The 25,620-nt window shown below is 36.4% G+C and overlaps 1 long non-coding RNA gene across 1 annotated transcript in view; it reads left to right on the plus strand.

Moving 5' to 3' along the window:
- Positions 1 to 22,405: 22,405 nt before the first annotated feature.
- Positions 22,406 to 25,620, plus strand: part of LOC118017349 — a 70,849-nt gene continuing 67,634 nt past the window's right edge. Inside the window, exon 1 of the long non-coding RNA XR_004681123.1 lies at positions 22,406 to 22,514. This is a non-coding gene — a long non-coding RNA (uncharacterized LOC118017349). The remainder of the gene's footprint in view (positions 22,515 to 25,620) is intronic.

Below are 25,620 nucleotides of genomic sequence, written 5' to 3' on the forward strand. Positions count from 1 at the left end.
CATTGTCAGTCTACATCCCTCAAGCATACAGACTCACTGAAGTTTAAAGATCCATGTTTTTCACAAGGGAAAATTGCAAACCAACCAGCAAACAGGACATTTTTCCATAAATGAAGGTCATCTTAAATGATCTTATGTACAATGACAAAGAAATATTCAGTAAAAGACCACATTTGTGACATAACTTCAAGGTTCCTAAAACTCACGTAATCCCCCAAAGTATGTATCCTGCCGTACAAACAACTTCCATTATTTTTGCTTCTATTATTAAATATATGCATTTTCAGAGGGTCCTTGTGTAAGGGAAATACACTATCCAGAATGTGTAGCAGTTTATCATCTTGGCCCTCATGATCTCATTGGTACAACTAGATTTTTTTTTTAGATTTCCACCAGAGATTAGGAACTATAACAGGATAAGTTTTTGAGAGGAGTGTGTGCAGTTTGGTAAAGTCCTAAATGCAATGCACATTGTAAAATGAGATATGTAGGAGTGCCTGGGTGGCTCAGTTGGTTAAGCGACTGCCTTCGGCTCAGGTCATGATCCTGAAGTCCCGTGATGGAGTCCCGCATTGGGCTCCCTGCTCAGCAGGGAGTCTGCTTCTCCCTCTGACCCTCCCCCGCATGCTCTCTCTCTCTCTCAAATAAATAAATAAATAATCTTTAAAAAAAGAAAAATAAAATAAAATGAGATATGTAATTGAGGTAGTAGAGGGAGATCCCTTGGGCAGCCAGAAGCATGAGCTCATGAGGACACTGGATTTCTATTAGAGGTTATTCAGGAAAAGGACAAAGCTCTACATCAGTATTTTCAGCTGCATTGTGTCCCCTCCAAAGTCATATGTTGAAGCCCTAACCCGCAGTACCTCAGAATGTGACTGTATTTGGAGATAGGGCCTTTGAAGATGTAATTAAGATAAAATGAGATCATATGGGTGGGCCCTAATTTAATATGACTGATGTCCTTATGAAAAGAGGAGGTTAAGACACAGACAGACCAGAGGAATACACCATCTACAAACCAAGGAGAAAGACTTCAGAAGAAGCAGCCCTGCAGACATTGATCTCAGGTTTCTACCCTCCAGAATTGTGAGAGAAAAAAAATGTCTGTTGTGCAAGCCACCCAGTCTTTGTGTTAGCAACCCTGGCAAACTAATAGGGTCTTTTATTATTTATTTTTTTCAGCATGTGGGCCAGAATGGGAAGCCACCCTTAGGCCTAATAGCATATTACACATAGTTTAAAATTTCAAACATAATTTAATGCAATTCAACAAGATCAAAGAAGTAGCATTCAAAAAACACAATAGGATTGAAGTCAAGAAAAAGAAGGAAATGACAAAATAGGAAGAAAGACTCCAAAAGACCAAGTCAGAAAAATTGTGAATGGGATGGCTTAAGCCAGGAAAAATGAGACAAGGGGAAAAACATATTAAGAAACAGATAGTATGTAGTATGTGGTCCCTAGTGGTGATATTGAATTGGCATTGCCAATAGCATGGAGAGTATAAAATGAAGTAAGACATGATGTTTTGATGTCCTGAGTAATGAACTCTTGGGCAAGGTATCCAAATTATAACTACAAATATTATATTTTAGTTTAAAAATACTATTATTAAGCAAAATTAAAAAAGAAAAGCTTGGAGTTTTGGTTGAAAGGCCATTTGGAATCAATGAATGAACTGAATTATATAATATGTTTTTAAAACATACAACTACATTATGTACTTATCCTTAACCGTTTATCAAACTAGGCTGACAAGAGAGCAAGTGAAAAAACAATTCAAATATAAAAGCATAGTCTATAGCATCCTTTATTATACTATATGCTAAATTCCATGCCAGTAAGCGATTTACTGAAAATGGGCCTTTTTTTCCTATTTTTTCTGTTATTACTTGCACTATTTATGTTCATCATAACTAAAGAAAGAACTAACAAGTTGTGGTAGTTAAGCCTACCTGAGGAATTAACCATTCCATAAGACATGACAGTAGACATGAACACCAGTGTGGAAGGCATAATAAAGAGTATGGGGGTAAATAGTGTTTGGGGGTTAATTTAAAATGAAACAGGGTTTAAAAGGTAACAAAATGTAGCTAAAGTAGTTTTCTAATAAATCCATTGCTTAGGTATTACTGAGCACAAAATATATAAAAGTAGTCAGACAACCCTGGGGGCACCGGGATGGCTCAATCGGTTCATCGTCAGACTCTTGATTTTGGTTCAGGTCATGATCTCAGGGTTGTGAGATCAGTCCCACATTGGGCTCCATGCTGAGCGTGGAGTCTGCTTAATATTCTCTCTCCCTCTCCCTCTACCCCACAACAGCGCCCCCCAACTCCGCTCACACATGTGCATGTTCTTTTTCTCTCTAAAACAAAAAAAAAGAAAGAAAGAAAAACAAATGGTAGAACTAGTGCTGAATGTTTTAAATAAACATTATTCCAGACCATCAATATGTCTTAGGAAGATGCTATAGTGGAACCAAAAACTTAATCAGAGAAAGTGATTATGATACTGATGTTCTCCAGGAAAATAAAGGTGATGCAAATAATGTAGCTGTAATAGTATGATTATGAATTTGAATGAATATCTTGAGATTGCTAATACACTCTATTTCTTTATATTAGGATCTCATTGTTTAGAAGCTTATTATATGCCTGGCAGTATATTACATGTCTCCCAAAGATGGTCTTCAACCCTCAGACCAACACCATAATGCAGATACTATTATCCTCTTCGCTACAAACTGGAGGACAGAGAAAAGATTGTCAATATTGAAAACATTATATATATTTTCTTCTTCCTGCAAACCATTGTTGATTTACCAGCTCCACCTTACAGAGAGCTGCAGGTCTAACTCTCTTTGGAAAATATTTCAGAGTTTTAAAGGTTGTCTCACTTTCCATAAGTAAGAAAATATAATTTTAAATCCCTCTGTTTTGTTCACTATGTAACTCTATAAAGCATAAGCCACTATTGTTTGTGCCTGTAAATTTCATTCGGAGCCTAACTTCTAAGTAATAATAAGCACAGCTCAACAAAGGCCTAGCACAAAAGTCATTCTTGGCGTATATGAATGATCCGTTATGGAAATACTGAAGCATCTCTTAAAATTATGTTCTTGCCAGTAAGAATTATGTTTCTTACTCTCAAGCTTGATTTTTTTTTTAAATTGAGATTATTGAGGAAATAAATGTCTTCATTCTTTTTAAAAAGTACTTTATAGCTTAAAGAAGTTACCTATATAATAAATCTTTAAAAAAAAGTTACCTAAATAGCACACTAGATTACATTCTTAGAAATATTCCTTGAGCATTTTAATAATATATTTTGAAATCTCTCATCCAAATGTTACCTTTACAATATTCCTGCCAAGGGGGATTTCTTGGCTATGCTTGATTCTTTTATATTTATCTGATAACTTATTTGGGCTAACACACCCTTTATTAAAATTCCACAATGGACTGAAAAAAGAGAATTTCTCAAAGTGCCTCACCGAACTAGAGAATGTCTGAAAACAGAGAATCAATAGCCATAAAATCTAATGCATAATGAAAAAAATGATTTTCTACTAAGTCACCATTGCCAAATTCACCTGCAGCATTCTACAATTTTGTTTTTATCTGTAGAATGCTTCTCAGTGTCTTCTTAGGAAAATTTATGTTACTGTTATTTTCACAGTTTAAATGTGTTTTCCTGCACCCTTCCTAATGCAATCTAGAATTAATCAAATGCATGATGAAAAGAATGAGGGAAATAATAGTAAGATGGCTTCATTTCATCTCCATGATTTCAGCTTACCAGGGGTGACCGAACAGAGAAATGATGACTTCCAATGACAGGTCACATGAAAGTGTTAAGATAACAAGAACCTCATTTGCTTGAAGCTGCCAAAAGTCGGTAAGCTGGCCAAAATGTTAAATAATAACTGCATGATGAATGTGTCCCACTTTGGGCCTAACCATAAGATGCTGTTAAATATTTAAATGGAGAACATGCATATAAGTAGATATATATGTCAAATTTAAAGATTCATACCCAAAATATTTTGATTAAGTGTTAAAAGGTTTTATTCATTAGGATGTTGTAATATAATTTCATAAAATTTTACTACATTTTGGTCTACTCATGTCTTTGGAAACAACCCAATTGAAATTCTGTGAAAAATCTATTTACAAATGATCAAATAAAAGAGACTTACTAATCTCAACAATTTATTATTCCACAATGTTAATATATCATACAAAAACTACAATAAGAAAAAATTCTCAACTTTTAGATTGAAAAAGAAAGACAGAAGTTAAATATTTCCTTTTCCATCAAAGTGCTATGAACTTGAAAGGATTTGCAAAGTGGAAACAGGTGTAGTCAACGGTTGGGAGTATTTTTAAAATTGTTTGACACATCATAATAGTGTGATCCAAAACTGAAACTTGACAGTACTATAAGCATTGGAAGATCATAAATCACTTTAGACAGCACACGACAGTCTTAGTTTTTGCACACTGAAAGTATTTTGTGATACTTTGTATTTTTAATATAAGAAAACATTAATATTTTTAACACAAGAGAGCTCTTTATTAACTTTATTAATATGAAAAATTTGGTATTATTTTGCCTCCTAATGTATAATAATATTACAATTACTTAAACACACAATAATTGTGATATTGTGTATTAGGAAACATAATAATACCAAGTCTAAAGAATAAGATGAAAATTTCACTTTCTTCCCATATCCTCAATACATTATATATAATTCCATAGTGTTTGTAAAGCAGTTAAATATTTTTTCTGCTTTGGCATATTTTAATAAAGGCTGCACATTTATGAATGATGACTTCAAGTGGACTTCATACATACGTATGCATTTTATAATTGATTTAATTGATGCATAATTAAAATTACAAAAAAAATTAGAAGACTTAAAACAAAAACTTTCATACTAATTTTGGTTTTGTAAGAATTTACAATTTCATGTAAATGATAATAATTTCATATTTTACAATAGCATTTTTTCAATGTTCCCAATTTTTTTCATAGAAACAATTTCAAAACAACTTTATCACCATAATCTCATAGTAACACTGTGAGTCTAAAGTAATCCAGGTCAGAAAAATGGCACACAGGATGCTGGCTCCCTCTCCTGCCCCCTGCATCACTCTCAGAGTGATGTTCCCACTCCAACTACAAAGTGTCAAAAGTTAAGTCATGCGGATTTCTTAAGATTGCCTCATAGTGACTCAAAAGCAACTTGTTATTGCCTTTCAGTATGTTAAGAAGCAAGAATAGAGTAAACCTATTTTATATCAAAAATGGATATTTTAACATGAGCCCAAAATGTTTAATTATTAAATTTAATTAAGCAATTTGCTTCAGGTTAGCCCAAAGGGTGTCTTTGAAAACTTGACTGTTGACATACACATATCCAATTCTCAAAGAAATAATAAACAATTTAACATTAAAAAAAAATACTTTTGTCAATGCTCATCTGTTCAAGTTTTTACCCCCTCTGGTCCCAAGAGATTTCTGCTGTTTTTCCACTTAATTCCTTCATCTCTTTTTAATTCCTACTTCTACTAGAAATTTTTAACATTGAACTATGCTTTTTTAACGCTTAATGATACTAACAATCTATGCTAGGACTTGATTTTTTTTTTCCTGTTCTCCAAGGAGTCCCTTTCTGTTGTGAAGTTTTCAAAATCTGAATACATTTCATGGATTGAAAACATCCAAACAGTCTCTAGCAGGAAAATATATACCCCACAGTCCTTTAAAAATGCGGACAATAACAGCTGGGATTTATAATAACAAATGAAGGGAAAGATGAAGGAAATATACAAATCATAAGCTCCAAGAAACACATAAATCTTTATGACGTTTTATCATAACTCAGACAGAACGTTATCCTTTCAAAACCTGCCAGATCACGCCAGACATTATACCCGGTTTAAAACTCAGGTGCTTTGAAGTTATCTTTGAAGATCTCTCGGTTTTGGAGTTTTGGTCACTCCTCAGATCACAGCAATGTCTGCATTAGTTCTATGCAGTCCTATTGTTTCCCTATGTCAACCATTGTGTCTTCGTCCCTTTAATACAAAAATACATGGTTCTGTTATCTATAATAGATAATATGAAAGTGTTATTTCCTGCATGAAAATGTTAAATTTATAAAAGATAATAGAGTAAACTGAACTTGGTAGATTGCAAAGAGAAAACTTTTTTTCCCCCAAACTACTGTCCCCTTCAAATTCACTCTGTCTACTTAATTTTTCTTGCCTGCAGATGAAATTTGGGCCAGAATGTATACCTTTTCTCATTCAAAAATTATTTCAAATGTCTAAGTGCCTAACACAGTTATAGATGCTTAGACACACCGGTGACCAACACCAAAGTTTCCTAAAGAGCTTATATTCTAGTTGAAGAAAGGCATCAAAAGTAATTCTATGGAAAAAATTAAAATAATCAAGCATGGTAAAGGGAGTTGAAAGATCCGGTTTGGGGAAGTGAGGAGCAGTAGGGGAGATGTGGGAGGAGGTCAGAATTTAGTATTAATTGTGGTGATCAGGTAGGGCTCATTGAAATGGTGAGATTTAGACAAGGTGACAAGTTTAGCCAAACTGATATCTGGTAGAAGAACATTCCAGAAGAGATAGAGCAAAAACCTTAAACTAAGAATATATCCAGTATGCTCACATAACATCAAGGAAACCAATGTGCTGAAGCTGACTAAGCATGTGTGCAAATGGTAGAAGTCAGAGAGGTGGGGTGGGTGACAGAACATGAGAGACCATATTGGCCATTTTCTGGGCTTCGGCTTTTAACCTGAGTGAAATGGAGATATGACAGAGTTTGACTTATATTTTACAGGGAAAACTCAGTATACAGGCAAGAGATGAGGATAATTCAGACCAGGGAGGTAACAGTGGAGGATATCTTCTGAAGACAGAGCTACCACCATGTCTTAACAGATTTGATACAGAATGTGAGAGAAAGAAAGGAGGTAATTATTGCTCCAGGGGAGCTGGTACATGAGGAAGAATGGAAGTGAAGCAGATGTCCAGAGGACAGATTATTTGGAATATTAAAAGTTTTATACACGCTACATTTGTGATGTCTATTAGACAGTCTAGTAGAGATGTTGAGTAGGCAATTGGACATATGAGTTTGTAGCTTAGGAGCACAATTTGGGCAAGAGGTATAAAAAATTGGGGAGTCATCAGCATATGTTTTTAAAGTTACAAGGCTAGATGAGATCACCATAAATCTTTAGCTAAAAAAGAGAAGTCTACAAGCTAAGCTCTAGGCCAATGTGAATGGGTCAGTTAAAAGAGAATGAATTGACAAAGGCAACAGAACAACCAGTAAGCTGGGAAGAAAACCAATCAAGTGCAGTGATTTGGAAATAAAATTTTAAAAGGTAGTGTAGAGGAAGAGAGGGATCAACTATACCAGTGCTGCCAATAGGTTGTTATCGTGTTAGAATTCAGATATATAGCCAGAATTACATTTTTGTTCTGAAAACCAGTGATCAAATTACCAACCAGCATCACTTTTAAATAAAAGGTCTATCAAAAATTACAGAGTTGCTTTTAACATCTCTCTGCTGTCTGTTGAAACTCTTGATTTTAGTAAAGATGTTATTATTCCATACATGAGATGTATCTGAATTGGATTTCAGCACCAAAATTTCCATGATAGTGGTGGTTACTGAACCTGAATCTACAATTTTTGGCATCCTCCAATTGCTTTTTGCTCTTGAATAGAAGGAATTTTGGAGTAAAAAAAATCCTTAGCTCATTCTTCTTTCTCTGAAACTTTATAGACTGTTTCAACATATGTTCAATACCATATTTATGGCTCTGCCTGACTCAGAAAACTGATTGTATTTAATCCTCTTATTATTACCTTTGGGAATAATACAGAAGTGCATACTTTGAAATTTTTTCCTTAATATTGAAGCTTAAAAGACCATAACAAAACTATAACACAATAAAGGATGTCTGCCAAATGCCAATCAATCATTTTCCAAAGGGGTCTTTTGGGGAAATTACAGATAAAATCTTTCGTAAGTGCTTTCTACACATTAATGCTGGAGTTTCTCAAGAAAAATCTAAAGGCATTCTTAGACTTTTTGGAGCATAAATTCACACTTGGTATCACTTTTCACTGACTCTCTCAAACCTGAAGCATCCTAAACCCAGGGTGCCCAGACAATATCTTGCCTTATTAGTAAAGATTACATAACTAGATTTTACAATAGTGCCTCTAAGTTTTATTTTAAAAGATTTCTCAATTAAACCTAATCATTTAAAAATCCTTTTAAAAAAAGCAAAAGTTTTTCAAACCATGACTTTTATTATAAAATCATTTTAATTTTTAGCAAAATATGATTTCTTTATAAAAGGAATGGATTTAATACAAAAAAGTAGCATTTCCATTTTAATAAGAAATACCAATATAAATTATTACATATATGATACTATCCAGGATGCCCAGAACACACAACTCAATCAATTTTCAAACAATCTTCTGATTTTAGATACAATTATGTTCATTTTATGAATAAGCAATTATGTTGCCCAAGTCAAATCTAATAGGTTTAAGTGAATACTGCCCCTTAGAAAGCCCCTGTGATACTTGTTGTTCTAGGATATGAGTGTCAATCCTGGACCTGATATCTATGGTTTCTATCATCTTTACAGATTCACTTAGCCACTCAAGAATCTTAATTCCTTCACCTGTTAAATAATAACATTATTCCATGTAAATTGTCTTTATTTTTAAGTGCATTATAGTTGAAAAAAATGTATAATGTAAAATGTAAAACTATATTGTAAAAAAAAAAAAAAATCCAAACACCTCTAAAGTCTACTCTGGCAGACATTGCTAGTTATATTAGTCAGGATTCTCCAAAGTAACAGAACCAATAGGATGTATATATAGATAGATTTATTTTAAGGAATTGGCTCATGTAATTGTAAAACTTGGCAGGTCCAAAATCTGCAGGGCAGTTTGGCAGCCTGCAGATCCAGGGAAGAGTTAATGTTGTTGTCTAGAATCCAAAGGCATTCCAGAAGTAGAATTTCTTCTTCTTCTGAGAACTTCAGTTTTTACTCTTAAGATCTTCAACTGATTGGAAGAGACTCACCCATATTATGGGAGGTAACTGTCTTTACTCAAGTCTACTGTTTTAAATGTTAATCATATCTAAAAAAAATACCCTCACAGACATCTAGAATGGTGTTTGACCAAACAACCAGGCATTATAGCTTAGCCAAGTTGACACATAAAATTAACCATTAGAGTCTACCCTTTGTCATTTAGGCACCCATATGCATCTCTTTAAATATACTTATTCTCAAAATAAAGACAATAAGAAGGCCATATTTCCACCTTCCATTCTCCCGTGTACATCTGAAAATACACAAATACTTTCCCAGAAGAGTATGTGAAGTCCTTAGGTGATGTTCACTCTTCTCCTTGATGACCTATAATTTAATTATTATGATGTAAACTTAATACATGCTATGTTTTATGAAAAGAGGATAAGAAAGGGAAGAAAACAAAGATATTGCCACACACACATATTCTTAACAAAATAAGGAGGTAATACCCATAACAATTATTGTCCTTGTCTCTGTAACTGGTCACATGGCCATAGCTGGCATTTATAACTACCTTCTTCAGTAATCTATTTCTTTTGCAATCAGCAGGTGCCTCAGTTGGTCATGGATCTTTACCAGGTAGAATTACCCAAATTTCCATTCCTGAGGGTCTGGTCCACTATTAGTCCTGCCTGAACTGATTTGTAGTTTTCCATTGACTCTAATCACAAGGCATGGTAGTACTAAGAGATGCCCTAAGGAATCTCCTGTATTCCAGAGATACTCCTCCTTATCCCCATAGTAGAGTAGTAGTCCAATTTCCTCTTTGATAATCAGAATCAATCATACAGCCATTATAGTAAATATCTCCTTTACTTGTTGATTCAAAGGCATCAGAAGCTCAAAGTGGTTAGGTAACAGTTCTAACTTGAGTTTAGTGAAACATTTCTGTGTCTCTTGGTGGAGGCATTTCTCCCTTTGGAATTAAGACTTCTTAACCAGTAGGATATAAAGATATGTGGACAAGGAGCAAAAGTTTTACTATCAGATCATTAGAGGTAATAATGAGTGGTGCTACTCCCATTTCTACCCCTTAATTTCTGGATCCATGAATCCTGCTTGTGGAAGAAACAGCACCACATGTTGAACACTGATTTAGGTATGTGCAAATGCCCGAGAGCCTTGCCACAGCCCTGTGAGGTGTTGCCACCTAGCTAGAACGGCAACTGAATCTTCACAAGACTATTCCACCACTCTATCAAGCCAGCTGCTTCACACAGGCAGATCTTGGTAAGACCAGTAAATTCCAGGAGAATGGGCCCATTTGCTGTGAAGTGAGTTCCTTGATCAGAATCGACACCATGTGGACTACCATGAGAGTAAATAAGGCATTCTCTGGGTCCACAAACTGTAGTTTTGGCAAAAGCATTGCGTTTAGGGAAGACAAATCTGTATCTAGAGTGTCTATTCCAGTAAGAACAAAATGCTGACCTTCCATGATGGAAGTGCTCCAATGTAATCAACCTGCCCCCAGGTAGCTGGCTGATTATTCCAGAGAATGTCTCCATAACAGAAATTCAATGTTGGTCTCTGCTGCTGGCACTCTGGATTCTCAACAGTGGCTGTAGCCAAGTTGGCCCTCATGAGTAGAAGTTCATATTACTGAGCCATACATAACCTGCCACCATGGCCACTTTGTTCATGAGCTCATTGGTCACTGACAAGTGTGGCTAGGAAAAGAAGCGAACTGGTATCCACAGAATGGGTCATCCTATCCACTTGATTATTGAACTCTCCTTCTACTGACGTCATTCTTTGGTAAGCATTCACATGGGACACAAATACTTTCACATTTTTCACCCATTCTGAGAAGCCTATCCACATACCTCTTCCCTAATCTCTTTCTTATTAATTTTCCAATCATTTTCCTTCCAAGTCCCTAACTATCTAGTCAAACAATTGGCAACTGGCCATGAATTGGTATATAATTGCACATTTAGCTATTTCTCCTTCCACAAAAATGAATAACCAGATACAGTATTGAAGTTCTGCCCACTGAGAAGATCTCCCTTTACCACTTCAGGGATGTCCCAGGGAAGGGCTATAGTGCTGTGGCTATCCACTTCCAGATGGTGTCTGCCCATCATACAGACCCATCTCTAAACCAGGCCCAAATTTTCTCTTTCTCTGTCAATTTATCATAAAGAACTTCCTATGAAGTCATAGCTGCAGGTTGTGAGAAATAAGGCAATGTAACAGGAAGGAGTGGGGACTGTGGGCATTTGGGCCATTTCTTAATTGAACGTACTTGATCCTCCAGACCTGTTTGCACCCAATTTCATATGCACTACTTGCATTTGATGGTGATGTGCACACCCAACTTCATGGCTTGGTGGGTCAGACAGCATCCAGTTCATGATGATAACTTAGTGTCTCATTGTTAGCATTCAGTCTCTACTAAGGCCTAATAGCAAACCAAAACCTGTTTCTCAAAAGGAGAATAATTATCCACAGAAGATGACAAGGTTTTCCTCTAAAATCTGAAGGTTTTAAGCTGTTATTCATCTATAGGGGCCTGCAAAGGCTCCAAATGAAATCCTATTAACTGACCCAAAAGCACCATTGGATCCATGGCCCAAGTGACAGAACAGCTAGCATGGCAGACTGAACCTGTCACAGAGCCTTCTCTTGCTCTGGACCCCAATCAAAAGAGCAGTTTTTTGGTCACTTGGTAAATGGGCTCGAATAACATACCCAAATGAGAAAAATATGTTGCCTCCAAAATCCAAAGAGACCCATTACATTTTATGTATATTTTTGGGTTGTTGGAGAGGCCAGATGAAGCAATTTATCCTTCACTTTAAAATGGATATCTTGACATGGCACACACCACCTGATCCCTAGATATTTCACTGATGTAGAAGGCCCCAGAAGTTTTGTCAGATTTATTTCTCACCCTCTGATATGCAATGTCTTACCAATAAGTCTAGGGCATTTGTTGCTTTTTGCTCATGGCACTCCATGGCATGATGTCATAAACATAACTACTGGTGGGATATCTTGTGGAAGGGAAAGGTGATCAAGCTTCCTGCAAACTAAATTATGACATAGAGCTAGAGAGCTGATATATCCCTAAGGTAGGATAGTGAATGTGTATTGTTGCCTCTGCCAGCTGAAATCAAACCATTCTGCTGGTCTTTACAAACATGGATGAAGAAACATAATTTGCCAGGTCAATACACATAGGTACTAGGGAATGTGTTAATTTGCTCAAGCAATGAAACTATGCCTGGTACAGCAGCTGCAACTGGAGTTACCAGCTGGTTATGCTTACAACAATCCACTGTCATTCTTTAAAATTCATGTTTTCTGCACAGCCAAATAAGCAAGCTGAATGGGAATGTAGTGGAATCACCAGCCGCCCTGCGTCTTTCAAGTCATTGATGGCAGCTGCAATCTCGGCAATCCCTCCAGAAATTAGGTATTGTTTTTGATTTCCTATTTTCCTAGAGGGGCAGTTTTCCTATGTAAAGGCTTCCACTTTGCCTTTCTCACCTTAATAGCCCTCATTCCATAGATCAAGAAACCAATGTAGGGATTTTGCCCATTGTTAAGTATGTCTATTCTAATTATGTATTCCAGAACTGGAGAAATAATCACAGGATTAGCTAAGGGACCCATTGGACCCACTGAAATGGATCTGAGCTAAAACAAAACAAAACAAACAAACAATAACAACAACAACAACAAAAAATGAACTCCTAAAGCTTCTACTCCACCTGGTAGGTCACAGTGGCATTTTGGGTCTCCAAATGGGTCTCACCCCAGTTCAGAGCCAGTGTTTAGGAATCCCTGAAAAGTCTGATTATTTCTTTTTCCCCAATGTCCAGTCACCCAGTAAAAGGGTGTAGATCCCTTTGGGAAAGACTAGGAGAAAGAGTAATGGTATAAATTTTGGGTGGTGTAGCTGAGTCCTTACTCAAGAGGACTCAGCTTCCTTTTCATTCATGGGGTTCTGGGTCTATAAACTGGCTTGAGTCTTAGAATTGTTTGAGGGACCATGACTCTCTTGTTTTTATTATTCAAGCTTTTATGATTCAAGACTTTTATTTACTAGGCCTATAACTCTTTTGTGTATACAAACCAAGGAAGAATTTAGTAGATTTCACATCTATTTCACTTCTAGGAACACCATGATGCCATAAATCTTTACCAGTCAGACTATTCTGATTACTGGTTTGACTTTGTTGTCCATTATGATAACCACACCCACCTTGCCTTTGGTGATCAAGGGTTGCCTCTTGGCTCTTGCCACCCCAAGATCCAACAAGCCCCATTGCATTTAGGTTTCCCAATTCATATAATTTCTGACCTACAGAGAATAGTGACCACAGAGCTCTTCAAAGATGCTTGTCACATCACAAATTTATTTCTCACAGTAGTGATGACAGGTGTGTTCTCTAGATGCACCTAGGGTGGGTGAGCAGGTCTTACATGATAACACCATTCGTACATTCTCATCTCTCTAAACCTTTTGATTACTTCCTCTACTATATACCAAGGTACTTCTGGTATTTCAACTTATTTAATATAGGTCACCTTTTCATCCATATTTCAGCCAAACAACCAAACAAACTGTTAGAGCCTTATCTAACCCTCTGAGCTGCAATGTTAAATCCGGAATCTCTGCTTATTGATATATATCAATAAATTAAGCCTGATCCAACTTTATGTTCCTTCTACCATTATTCAAAGCCCTTAATAGCCATTCTCACATGTACTTCCTGGATTTCTGTCTGTATAAATTGGAAACGTCGGATGGTTTTTGAGATCACCTCCTCATGGTCCCACTTTGTACCTCAACTTTCAGTGCCTGCTGGGAAGTGAGTTTAGTCTAGAAGAAAAGGAGTGGGTCCTGAGGAGAATCTGCAGTGTTTTGCAGGGAAACTGCTTCACAGGAGGCCATTATGGGTTCTTCAGGCATATCAGCATTAATCTCCTCAGGTGGGGGTAGGACAGCTGAATCTATGGACAAAAAATACTAGAAGTATTAGAGGTTCACTGTCCCCAGTCTCATCAGGATCTTCCTATATGGCCCCATTCTAGCCTTCAGAATTCTATTCCTTCTCAATCAATGCCCTCACTTTACCAGTAGATATTCTGTGAGGTTTGGAATCAGTTTGTGTTGTAATTCAGCCAGTAGCAGGATGAGACTCTGGGTCTGGCTTTCAGCAATCTCTGTGGCTACAGGATATAAAGGTTTCTGTCAGGGCAGACATAGAATCTTTCAGGTTACTTACTGGTACTCAGACTGGGAATTCAAATCCTTGAACTCATCATTTTCTTTCCTCACTTTTTCCAGCACAATTAGGAACAAACAGCCAATTTCATTATACTTGTTAGTTTGACAAAAATGTTGTAAGGTATCAGGTACACGGTCAGCCTAAAACTTGCCTTCTATAAGCCTTTGATTGGGAGTATCCAAGATGATATTTTGCATATCTTTATTGCCACATCATACCATGAATTATCATTTACTACTGGAAATATAGTCATTAGTGCTTTTATAACTAATCAGATTAGAGACTCAATTCCAGAAAAGTCAGAATCAATTCGGAAAACTATCCTTAAGATTTGGTTCTTCTAAATCACTCTCAGTGGTTTTTCAGAATTCTCAGAATTTTTCAGAGAAATGCAATCAATAAGCTGTATAGATAGATAAAGAAAGAGAGATTTATTTTAAGAAGTTGGCTCACATGATTGTGGGGACTGGGAAGTCTAAAATCTGCAGGGCAGGCCAGCAACTAAAAACCCAGGTAAGAGTTGATGTTGCTAGCAGTCTTGAGTTTGGAAAATTTGTTCCTCTCAGGAGAACTCAGTCTTTTCTCTTAAGGCCTTCAGGTGATTGAATGAGGCCCACTCACACTGTGGAAGATAATCTGCTTTACTCAAAACCTACTGATTTAAATGTTACCCACATCTAAAATATACCTTCATAACAACATCAACACTTGTGTTTGACCAAACGACTGGGCACCATAACCTAGCCAAGTTGAAACATAAAATTCACCCTCATACTACCCAATGTCTATTTTTCTTTCTTTTTTTGTAACCAACAGAAACTAGATTTTGTTTAGAACAGCTATAAACAATTACATCTCTCAACCTGTCTTTCACTTCTGACCAGTGAAATTTCAGCAGAAATCTTTAAGTATGGATTCCAGAAAAACTCTTTAAAAATGTGAGACCAAGGGGTGACTGGGTGGCTCAGCTGGTTAAGCATCTGCCTTCGGCTCAGATCGTGATCCCAGGGTCCTGGGATCGAGGTCCACATCGGGCTCTCTGCTCAGCAGGGAATCTGCTTCTCCCTCTCCCTCTTCCTGCAACTCCACCTGCTTGTGCTCTCTCACTCTCTCTCATAAATAAATAAATAAACAAATAAAAAATAAATATATAAAGTGAGACTAAGTTGGCACATCATTTTGTCATTTCCCTTGCCCTTCTTCTTGCCAAGACTACAGAATATGTGAGGGCTGGGAGACAGTGGGGGAGAAGAAGTCATCTTCTGAAATATAAGATGACAATGTTGACAAGAATGCCTCACACAAAACATGGCAGAGCAGAAAAATAGAAGTTTGGATCCTTGACGTCAGAGTGGAACCACTTTCCTTAGACTGTTAACTTCTGGGCTTCTTTCATGTGAAAAAAATTAAATCCCTATTTGATGAGTCTCTGAAATAAGATCTCCTAATGTATTACCAATCTATGCTAGACACTTAACTATTTCATTTACAGCCTTAATAGTTTAACTTTTAATATTGGGCAGGTAAGTTTTTTTCTTTGAAAAAATGCATAATTACCTTATAGTCAGGGTTTTCTTTAATATCAAGAAATATATTGTAGCTTAGATGCAGATGATGTTAATATTTTCCTCAAATGTTTGTTATGAGGATTAGTTATAATAATATAAACTTGCTTTTGTAAAAGAAATATCATTTAAACAGTTATTAACAATTTTAAACATATATAAAGAAAACAGATTAATTGATATCTGTTTCATGTTCCCCACTATATGACTGAACCAGGACTAGGGCTCAGATATTCTGATACTCAACTAGTTTCTTAAGAATTATAGTCCATCGGAATCTTGTATTTCTTAGGTAGATGATAACCAGATAGATCACAAAAACAAGAGAGAAGAAGAAAGAAAGAAGGAAAGAGAGAGACAAAGATATTGAAGAAATTTTTAATATATACTTTACTCAAACAAAAATTTAGGAAAGAGATAGAAAAGATTCTCCCTAAGCTAAAAATTTTCTTAAAAAATTATTTTCAAAGCAAGAAGTAAGATAATCTTTGAAACCCTAGAGGTTTTTGTTTTAGCAAAAGCAATATGACTCCTATAACTTGGAATATAGATCTGAAGCTCTAGCTCTGGGAGACATTTGTTGCCAACAGTGTCCAAGAAGTATCACTTTGTGTGAGGTATTAAACTAAATGTCATGAAAAGGTTAGTTCTTAGAATATTAGAAGAATGAGGATTCTAGACTATGAGAAGATATTTCATCTGGTTGCTTTATTCCCAGGAATCTGAGATTCTACAATATTAGAAAAATGTCATAGGCTCTACATCCCCTGGCACTTTTCTCATAAATACAAGAGACTTTAACTCCCATGTAAAGCCATAGCTCTCTTAAACATGACAATTAGGTAACAAGGTCATACCTGACATACAGCAGTCATCTTTGAGCAAAAGGGAATAGAAAAAATTCCCTGGAAGAAAGATGAGAAGTCAGAACAAACTTTTGCATCCACGAGAAGGTCGTACTAAATCCAAGTTAAATTAACAATAACATTTCTCTTCATAAGTTGAGCAAATGTACGAAATAAAGTACCAATCCCTCTTCTGCACTCTAAGGACCGGCCAGGGCTTCTAGAATTCAAATGAAGAGGTATAGAGACAGAGCAGCTAGTGTGAGCCTTTTAAAATAAAAGATCATGCCGTATGTCTGCTCAAACCTTTGCTATGATTTCTTATTCTACTCAGAGTAAAATCAAAAACGTATACAATTTTAACAGGGTATTTACTCCCCATCTCTATTATCACACTGACAACACTTCTGGGATCAGCTAATTACTGCTATGAAACAAACCATCCTGGGATCGAGCCCCGCATCGAGCTCCCTGCTCGGCAGGAAGCCTGCTTCTCCCTCTCCCACTCCCCCTGCTTGTGTTCCCTCTCTCGCTGTGTCTCTCTTTGTCAAATAAATAAATAAAATCTTTTAAAAATTAAAAAAATAAAAAAATAAAAAATAAATTGCCTTTAGACACCACTTGATTAGTTCTCATGAACCTGCTGGTCAGCTGTGCGGTGTCAAATGTCAGCTGTGGGTTCCCCAGGGCTGTCTGGTCCAGGATGATCCCAGGCAGATGCCAGATGCCTCTGCACCACTCCTCGGGGCTTTTCACCCTCCCTAGGCTGTCCCAGCCTTCTTCTGTCATGGTGGCAGGGTTCCAAGAGAAAGGAAAAGCCTTTTACTAGCTCCCTTGAATCCAATTTGCTGCCATCCCATTGCTAAAAGCAAGTCACGTGGCCAAACCCAGAGTCAGTCTTGAGAAGGAGTCAGTCTGGAGAATCACTATCAAAGTGTACGGGGAAAGGAAGGCATCAAATATTGGGGCCATCGGTGAAAACCATTCACACTTTTTTTACATTTTTTGCTACCCTTCCTTTTGCTCAGACCATCCCAACCATACCGGCTTTCACACGGTTCTGTGAACACAACAGACCCCTTCCTGCATGAGGATCTTAACTTAGCTGTTTCTTCTTCCAGAACTGCTCTTCACCGGATATTAGCTTGGCTAACTCCCTCACTTCTTTCAAGTCTCTGTTCTAACTGCTCCTCAATGAGCCCTATCTGCCCACTCTATTTAATAAAGCAATCCACCGGGGCGCCTGGGTGGCTCAGTCGTTAAGCGTCTGCCTTCGGCTCAGGTCATGATCCCAGGGTCCTGGGATCGAGCCCCGCATCGGGCTCCCTGCTCAGAGGGAAGCCTGCTTCTCCCTCTCCCACTCCCCCTGCTTGTGTTCCCTCTCTGGCTGTGTCTCTCTCTGTCAAATAAATAAACAAAATCTTTTTAAAAAAATAAATAAATAAAGCAATCCACCACAAACGCCCCCTTACTTGTTCTTTTTCCTTCTCCATAACATGGAAGAATTTCTAATATAATGTTATGCATGTATATTTTTTGTTTCTTATATGTCATGGGGTTTTTTGGCTTCTTGTCTATCATTCTTTTCAGTGAAATGTAAGCTGTGATCTTCGCCTATTTTGTTTAATGATGCATCTTAAGACACTTGTTAAGTGAATTTAATTTAAAATACTTGTTAAATGAATTAGATAATCAGATTTCTGCTTCTGTCACTTAAATATAAGAAATATGAGCTTTGTGTACATCACGAAGTGCACAACAATCAGGAAATGAATACAACATAATAAATAATAAATATATAATAAATATAAAGGTTCTGTTCAGAAACTTCAAAATCTCTCGAAACAGGTAGCCTCAGTATGGGAGCAAGTCACAGGAGGTGCAAGCCCAGGAGGTGAAAACCAAAAAAAAAGATCATTTCATCCAACTTCCTTATTCTACTAATGAGGACAATTAGGCTCAAGGGCGTTAAGTGTATTGAAGAATGTTTAAAAGTCAGCTGGTGGTAAAACTAGGATTAGAACCAAATTTTCTCATTACAAACACTCTATCCTTTCTACTTTCTCAAATTAACAAAATCACTGCTCAAACAAAATTTATAATGATCAAATAAAAGTGTGATAAAAGAAATTTCCAACGTTTTGGGGCACTTAAAAATGTAGGGCTTTGCAAATTAAGCTTGCAGCTCCTAATTTCACCAAATGGAAATCCAATAGTCTGATATATACTTGTTTCTCAAAAAAAAGCATAGATGACTGCGGTTTAGCTTGTCTGAATGTAAAACTGTAATAGAAAAGAGAGATGTCTTCCTGAATCTAAATTTACAATCTTATTGAACTAAATTATTGGCTTCTGCCGGTCTGTGGGAATTTCATTTGCAGAATTGAAATGAGCATAGTAACAGCTACTACTGAGAAAGGGAAAGATTGTTTCAGCTAGTAATGTGAAGGAAGTAGAAGTCACTATAAGGGAATATCTTTTTAGTCTATTTGCTATTGAATAGTTTCAAAGAACCTTTTTTTTTTTTTTTTTCTATTTAAACAACCAGGGAGTTAATTTACCTAGGAGAAAAGCATCTAGTAATTATGGTTTTGCTTCTACACACTGAATTTTACCAGTGTGAGAATCTGGGTCAGTGTTTTATATCACTGGCTTCTAAGACAAAGTAATGTGATACTCCCTCCTTGCTGCAACTGAAAACCAGGAAGTTAATAATTTTGTAGCAAAGTTTATCATTTCCTTTCCCAGACATTTGGCTCTTTTGGTCTTGTGATTCTTCCCCCATTTCAATGTTATAGCTAATTGAGATGCATTTCTGAGGAAGACTGAACGAATCTTCCCTGGTGAAAATATTATATATTTATAGCTATTAATGTCCTTATATTTAATTCCCACTTCACTGACAATAAATCAGTTATTAGGTTTCCTATACAAATTGGCAACACGAAGTTCATAAAACTAATCATTTAAAGGTCAATGTTTATATAGTTAAAGAAAAATAGAATCGAGGCAACCAGTTTAATTCTCTGCTTTGCACCAATTAAGAAAATGTTCTTCTACTCAGCAACCACTATAAGTCTATTCTGTAAAATAAAATTAGAATTTCAGCACCATCTGCAAATTCTCTCACATTGAAAGTTAATTACATTATCGTTAAACTGATTTGTTAAAGCTCAAAATGTTGTGTTATAGTAAGAAGACATGAAGAATCTTTCAGACTCTGGTATCAGACTGTTCTCATTTTCAAACAAAACTTTGCCTCATGTATTCAATATAATTTGGTTAACTAACTGAAGTGGTAGTTTTCTTTATTCCCATTATTGTACAAAAATGTTAAATTGTCTCCTTGAGAGTAAAGAAATACTTTATGTATTATGTAGAAAAGAGGGCAGATGCAATGACTCACCAAATCTCCGAAAATCTGAACATGGTTTTATTCTCAGCCCTATGGCAAGTTTCTACTTGACACCAAGCATCTCACTGGACAATCAATAAGGTCCTAGAAAGAGGGTAGATGCAAAAAAAAAATTGCAGAAGATTGCAGTGACTTCTCCAGAAAGAAAAATATCTCTAACATCTTTGGATCATTCCCAAATTATGCATATAACAATGCTAGAATTTCTTAAAACTTTGAAAACTTGATGGTCCCTCCCTGCCCAACCCCAATCATATTTTCTCCTGGGACCAGCAATGAAAAGATTTATGTTTAATATTAAAAATCTTCCCAAATTTGCATACCAGCTTTCTAAATTATTTAACTTCTTAGTTCTTAAAGAAAGAGAGAAATCCCTTTTTCCACTTAATAAATTATTATAAAAAGTAAATACAATAATAACATATGTCAGCATAACCAAATCAACTTTCAGTTTAACCTCTAAAATTTAAAAGAAGCTTTATCAGCATGAGAAAATATTGTAGGTTCTGATTATGTGTTTTCTGTATCTCCCTATTTCTATGGTTTGGATTTGAAAATGGTAAGATGGTCCATTGCAGACTAGAAACATAGAACATATTTCCATTCCAAAAGGACAGTAACCAAAAGTATATCTTTAAAAAATAGAAGTCTACCTGGGTCATCTGCTCAAACTTGCCTTGTAGCATTTCATACAAAATTCAATTTATTCTCTAAATTCAGTAACAGCCTCACAAAAGAATAAACTATAAAAATAGGCAATACCCCTGCCCTATAGGATCTCAATATGTCTTGCTGCCAAATAAGAGAAAGTACTTACAGAGAGAGCAGAAATGCATAACCAAAGTGGGAAATAAACTTTAAAGTATGAATTTCTCCACAAATGAGTAGCAAGAACCAGAGGGAGAAAGAAAATCAACTCAATTGTTTCAGTGAGGAACTACCAAACTGAGAAGCAGTAATTTTCAGAACAATAAGCCCAACAATGTCATAAAGAAGGTGATCTGATACTTGGGATCTTTAGGACTATAAGGAGATGAGCAAATATTTAAGGATGTCCACACTGATTTTTTTTATTTTAATTTTTTTAAAAAGGAAGTTTTATGGTCTGCAACATAGAAAATAACAATCACCAAGTTATATTTTCCATTTTGGGGGGCTTGATGGTGCTCTCAGTAATGGTAAACTAAGACTGTCTGCTTGGAATTAATGATTAGAAAATCTCATCTTACAGTTTCGTTGTTAACTTTAGATAACAATTGCAATAGCTAACATTTATTAAATGTTTATAATGGAGTAAGTGGGTGCTATTCTAAGTACTTTGATTTTTTTAGCTTATGTAAAACCTCACAACATAAATTATCTTACCTGTTTTATAGATGAGATAATAAAGGCACAGAGAATTTACATGATTTACCCCAAATTACATAGCTAGTAATATTAGAACTAATATCTGAATCCACTTCAGCTGACCCCCAGGCCCCCCTACTTACACAGAGATCACTATGTCTTAGAAAGCCTAATGAAGTCAAAGGAACTTGGACAGTAGCAACAGAAGCCTAAAACAGATTTTATAACTTTATAGTCAGTTCCATTTTTTGGTGGGGGATCTTGCATATTACTTTTTCCTCTATTATATTTTAAGCTCAGAAAACAATTCTATCTTGCAAAGATAGGACAAATATTCATTTTAACCAACACTATAAATGACACTACAAAATAAGCCAACATCTTTCTTTGTGCTGATCATTTTCCTTGTCTGTACTTTGAGGGGTCCAAGTACACAGTTACCTTGAAGACGACTGCAATCGTTCGGCCATGGACTTGGGAAAGACTTGCAGACTAGAAACATAGAACATATGTTCTAGTTAAGAGCTCTACCCACCTTCACATTCCCCATCTCTTTGCAGGGTACACATCAGTTAGATAAGATGTCTTAGAAGTACAAGTCACTTGGCTGAATAGATTGCCTATTTCCCTGTCATACCACCCTAATGCCATGACCTCTCAACATAGAAGTAGGACAAGAAAATTGCACTCTGCGAAGCACTGAAGCTAGCCTAACTGGATGCCCAATACCTGCCTAAATTTAGAAGATGGGCAGCCTCTGAAGCCCAGCTTATATCTCTCTGTCACCATGTGTTGCTAACAAATCACTCAGTCCCAACAACAGGTAAAAAGCTGAACACAGTGAAGAATCAAGAACTCTTCTTGGATCCATAAAGGAGCTGAGGACACAGAGAAAACCCCTGTTCCCCAGATTGGAGAGACAAACAAAGGTACATGGGGAGTCACAGCTTACTGGAGCTGAGTGAAACTGCCTGGGGAACCAGTGCTGGAGGAGGAAAACTTGAACTGTAATTGACAAATTGCTAGAGGCTTAGTGCAGACAAGTCTAAGAGTTAAAAAATCCATGGAGACCCAGTCATGTGGTGTCCCCATGCTTTTGTGAGTCTTACCTCCAGGAGCACAACCAGGTTCTCACAGTAAATATCAGAGAAAAATCCCCTCTTCCTTCTGGCAATGGTTGGGGGGAAAAGAACTGTTTTGAAATACACCAGAGCATTTGTTTCTTAACAAGTCCTGCCTTCGGGGGGAAACCAGTTAACCAGAGTCTCACAGGCTGGGGTTTTATCAGAACCTAACTGACCTGCGGTGGGAGAAATACCCAACTCCAGCCCACCCTACCCATCTTGTCCCACCAAGAGAGGGGGAGGAAAAAAAAACCAAAATCTAATTTGTAAACTTCACAGTCCAGAGGCATAGCCTCTGGGAAAAAAAAAAAAAAAAACAATTTGTAAACTTCACAGTCCAGAGGCATAGCCTCACTAAAAGTCATGATCTTTCCCTCATTTTGTGATACTTTTTCAATCCTGATAAATATGATAAATCTATTACAAAGCTACCGTGGAAAAGAGGAAAAGATCTTTTGTATTAGTGTGTGAGTGTGTGCATTGTGTTTATGTCTCTGGGTGGGGGAGTTGTGAAGTGAGGGAAAAACATTAGAATAAAGCTATTTAGAAGAACATGTATTTAGCTAAGAAGGAAATGAAAAGTGATACTAAATCTAACACTCAAGTAGATAAAGCTTTGACCATCTTCACAGGAAATAAATGAATAGTGCTAATAGCTGGATTCAATTTATAAGGTACTAAACGGATATTATGGGAGGAAGGGAGATAATTAATCTTCAGCTAGAACAATGAAAGATCAGCTGCAGTGTTATCTCAGTGCCACATTCCAAGACATTGGAGGTGGTTTGCCTTCCAATGTATTAATCAAAGACTATCCAGAATTAGGATGTTTAATTATTTGCAAGGATTCTTTGTATTTTTATCTCTGCATAAAGCCACTGATTACTGTACATAAAAAGTTTTCCCCTTAACAGCAATATTAATAACCCCTGAGTATAGAAATAAAGATATTTGACTTCAAAATTTAACAAAGCTATAGTTTTTGTGATTATTTGATAGAGTAGAAATTTGATTTCAGATTTAATAAAGCTTTAGTTTCTGGTGATTCTTTGAGTATTTGGTCTATATATGTATATTTTTTAAAGATTTTATTTATTTGGCAGAGAGAGAGACAGCGAGAGAGGGAACACAAGCAGGGGGAGTGGGAGAGGGAGAAGCAGGCTTCCTGCGGAGCAGGGAGCCTGACGTGGGGCTCGAACCCAGGACCCTGGGACCATGACCTGAGCCGAAGGCAGACGCTTAACGACTGAGCCACCCAGGCGCCCCAGGTCTATATTTTTTAAACCTTAGAACTGATAACAGTGTTATTCTACTTTCAGATGATTCAAATAAAAAAATTAAAGTCATAAAAAAATTAAAGTCATGATTGTTAAACACAGGAAAAACTGTCCAAATATTAATTCTGTTTTTGCAGATTACTTCAAAAATGCGTAACATTGGTAATGAGGAAAGTTTTGTGCAATCTATGCCTCATTACAAATGCATAAAATAAAATGGGAGAGTAGAAAGTCACAGCACCAATTCAAGCACATTCTTTACCTTACAGTATTTAACAAGTTTATTCTTAAAAGTTTTGTGAATAAGCCTCTATCATTATCAAAGTGATATAATCATCAAAATGACATTGTTTGGCTACTTTTCCAATAAACAAGTTTTGAAACAGGGATGTCATTTTTTTTCTGCTCTTCTTACACATAAACCTTCCCCTCTAGTTTGAAAAGACTGTCTCCCACTGTTTGCTATTACCTTGACTCTGCCCCCTAGTACATTTTGCAAGTATATCACATTTGCCTTTCAAATGTCTCTAACTCCAATCCTTTCTTATATTTATTTTACAATAGTCAAAAGGTTCTCAGCATATGCAGATTGATGGTGCCATAACTCCATGTATAAACCTTCAAGGTTTTCTTACCCTAGAGATGCAGCCCAACCTTCTTAGTATAGAAGTTACAGCTCACCCTTAGTTTGGACCTACTTACCTATGCAGTGATATCTCCTATCCCATTCTTTCATCTCCATTTCAGCCAAACTACCAAATGTTTCTTGAGATACTCTGTAGATGTTTGCCAGTACTATACTTTTTTCTTCATAGAATTCCTTTCCCCACCCAACAGCATTACCCATGGAAAACTCACACTATCCCTTCAAGACACACGTTCTTTACCGGATTCCTACTACTCACAGTCAGTCCCTTAACTGAAGTACCACCACTTGCATTATAGTTACTTTATGTGCCTTCTCTCTAACTTTTGTATGTCTAAAAGTAACAAGTGGCATATAGGACATTGTAGGTGCTCAATAAACATATGCTGCCTTAATCAATGGACTCTCCCCTATTAGTAGATCAGCATGCCCCAACTTGTAAGCTGAGTTACTGGTGACCCTTCACTTTTGTACTAACATGCCCACCTCTAGCAGGCTTGGTTTTGCCATTCTCCCCATGACAGATTCTATTCTAATCCATATGTTTATTAGAATAAAAGTAAGTAGAGTAATATTTTGGTAGGAATATAAAAAGAAAAAAAATCGTTACTTTTAAGAACTGGTTGGTAGAAAACAATTCTCCATAAATCTAGCATTTCTGCATATCTTACAAAAACAAAGGCTTTTTCTGCCCTTTGGTTCCAAACAACCTTTACAAGTATGTTTACATGGAAAACAGCCTTGGACAATAGTGTCTCCCTCCAAAGAAGAATGCAGGTTTGTTAAATGTCCAGTATAAAAAAAAAGATAATACCTTTCTCTAAGGCAATGATTGTTCAGAATTGCTTGTAGCTCATTATAAAAGATTCAGGTTCCCTAAGCTCAGCGTTTCTCAGCTGTAACATATTAAAATCAGCCAAGAAAAGAAGTGCATAGGGCAGAGCCCAGGAAATTTCCAAAATATGGAGCTTCCAGTTGTCCTATCCCA

This window comes from Mirounga leonina, unplaced genomic scaffold, assembly GCF_011800145.1.
Source record: "Mirounga leonina isolate KUSES-001 unplaced genomic scaffold, KU_Mleo_1.0 Mir_169, whole genome shotgun sequence".
Taxonomy (NCBI): Eukaryota; Metazoa; Chordata; class Mammalia; order Carnivora; family Phocidae; genus Mirounga; species Mirounga leonina.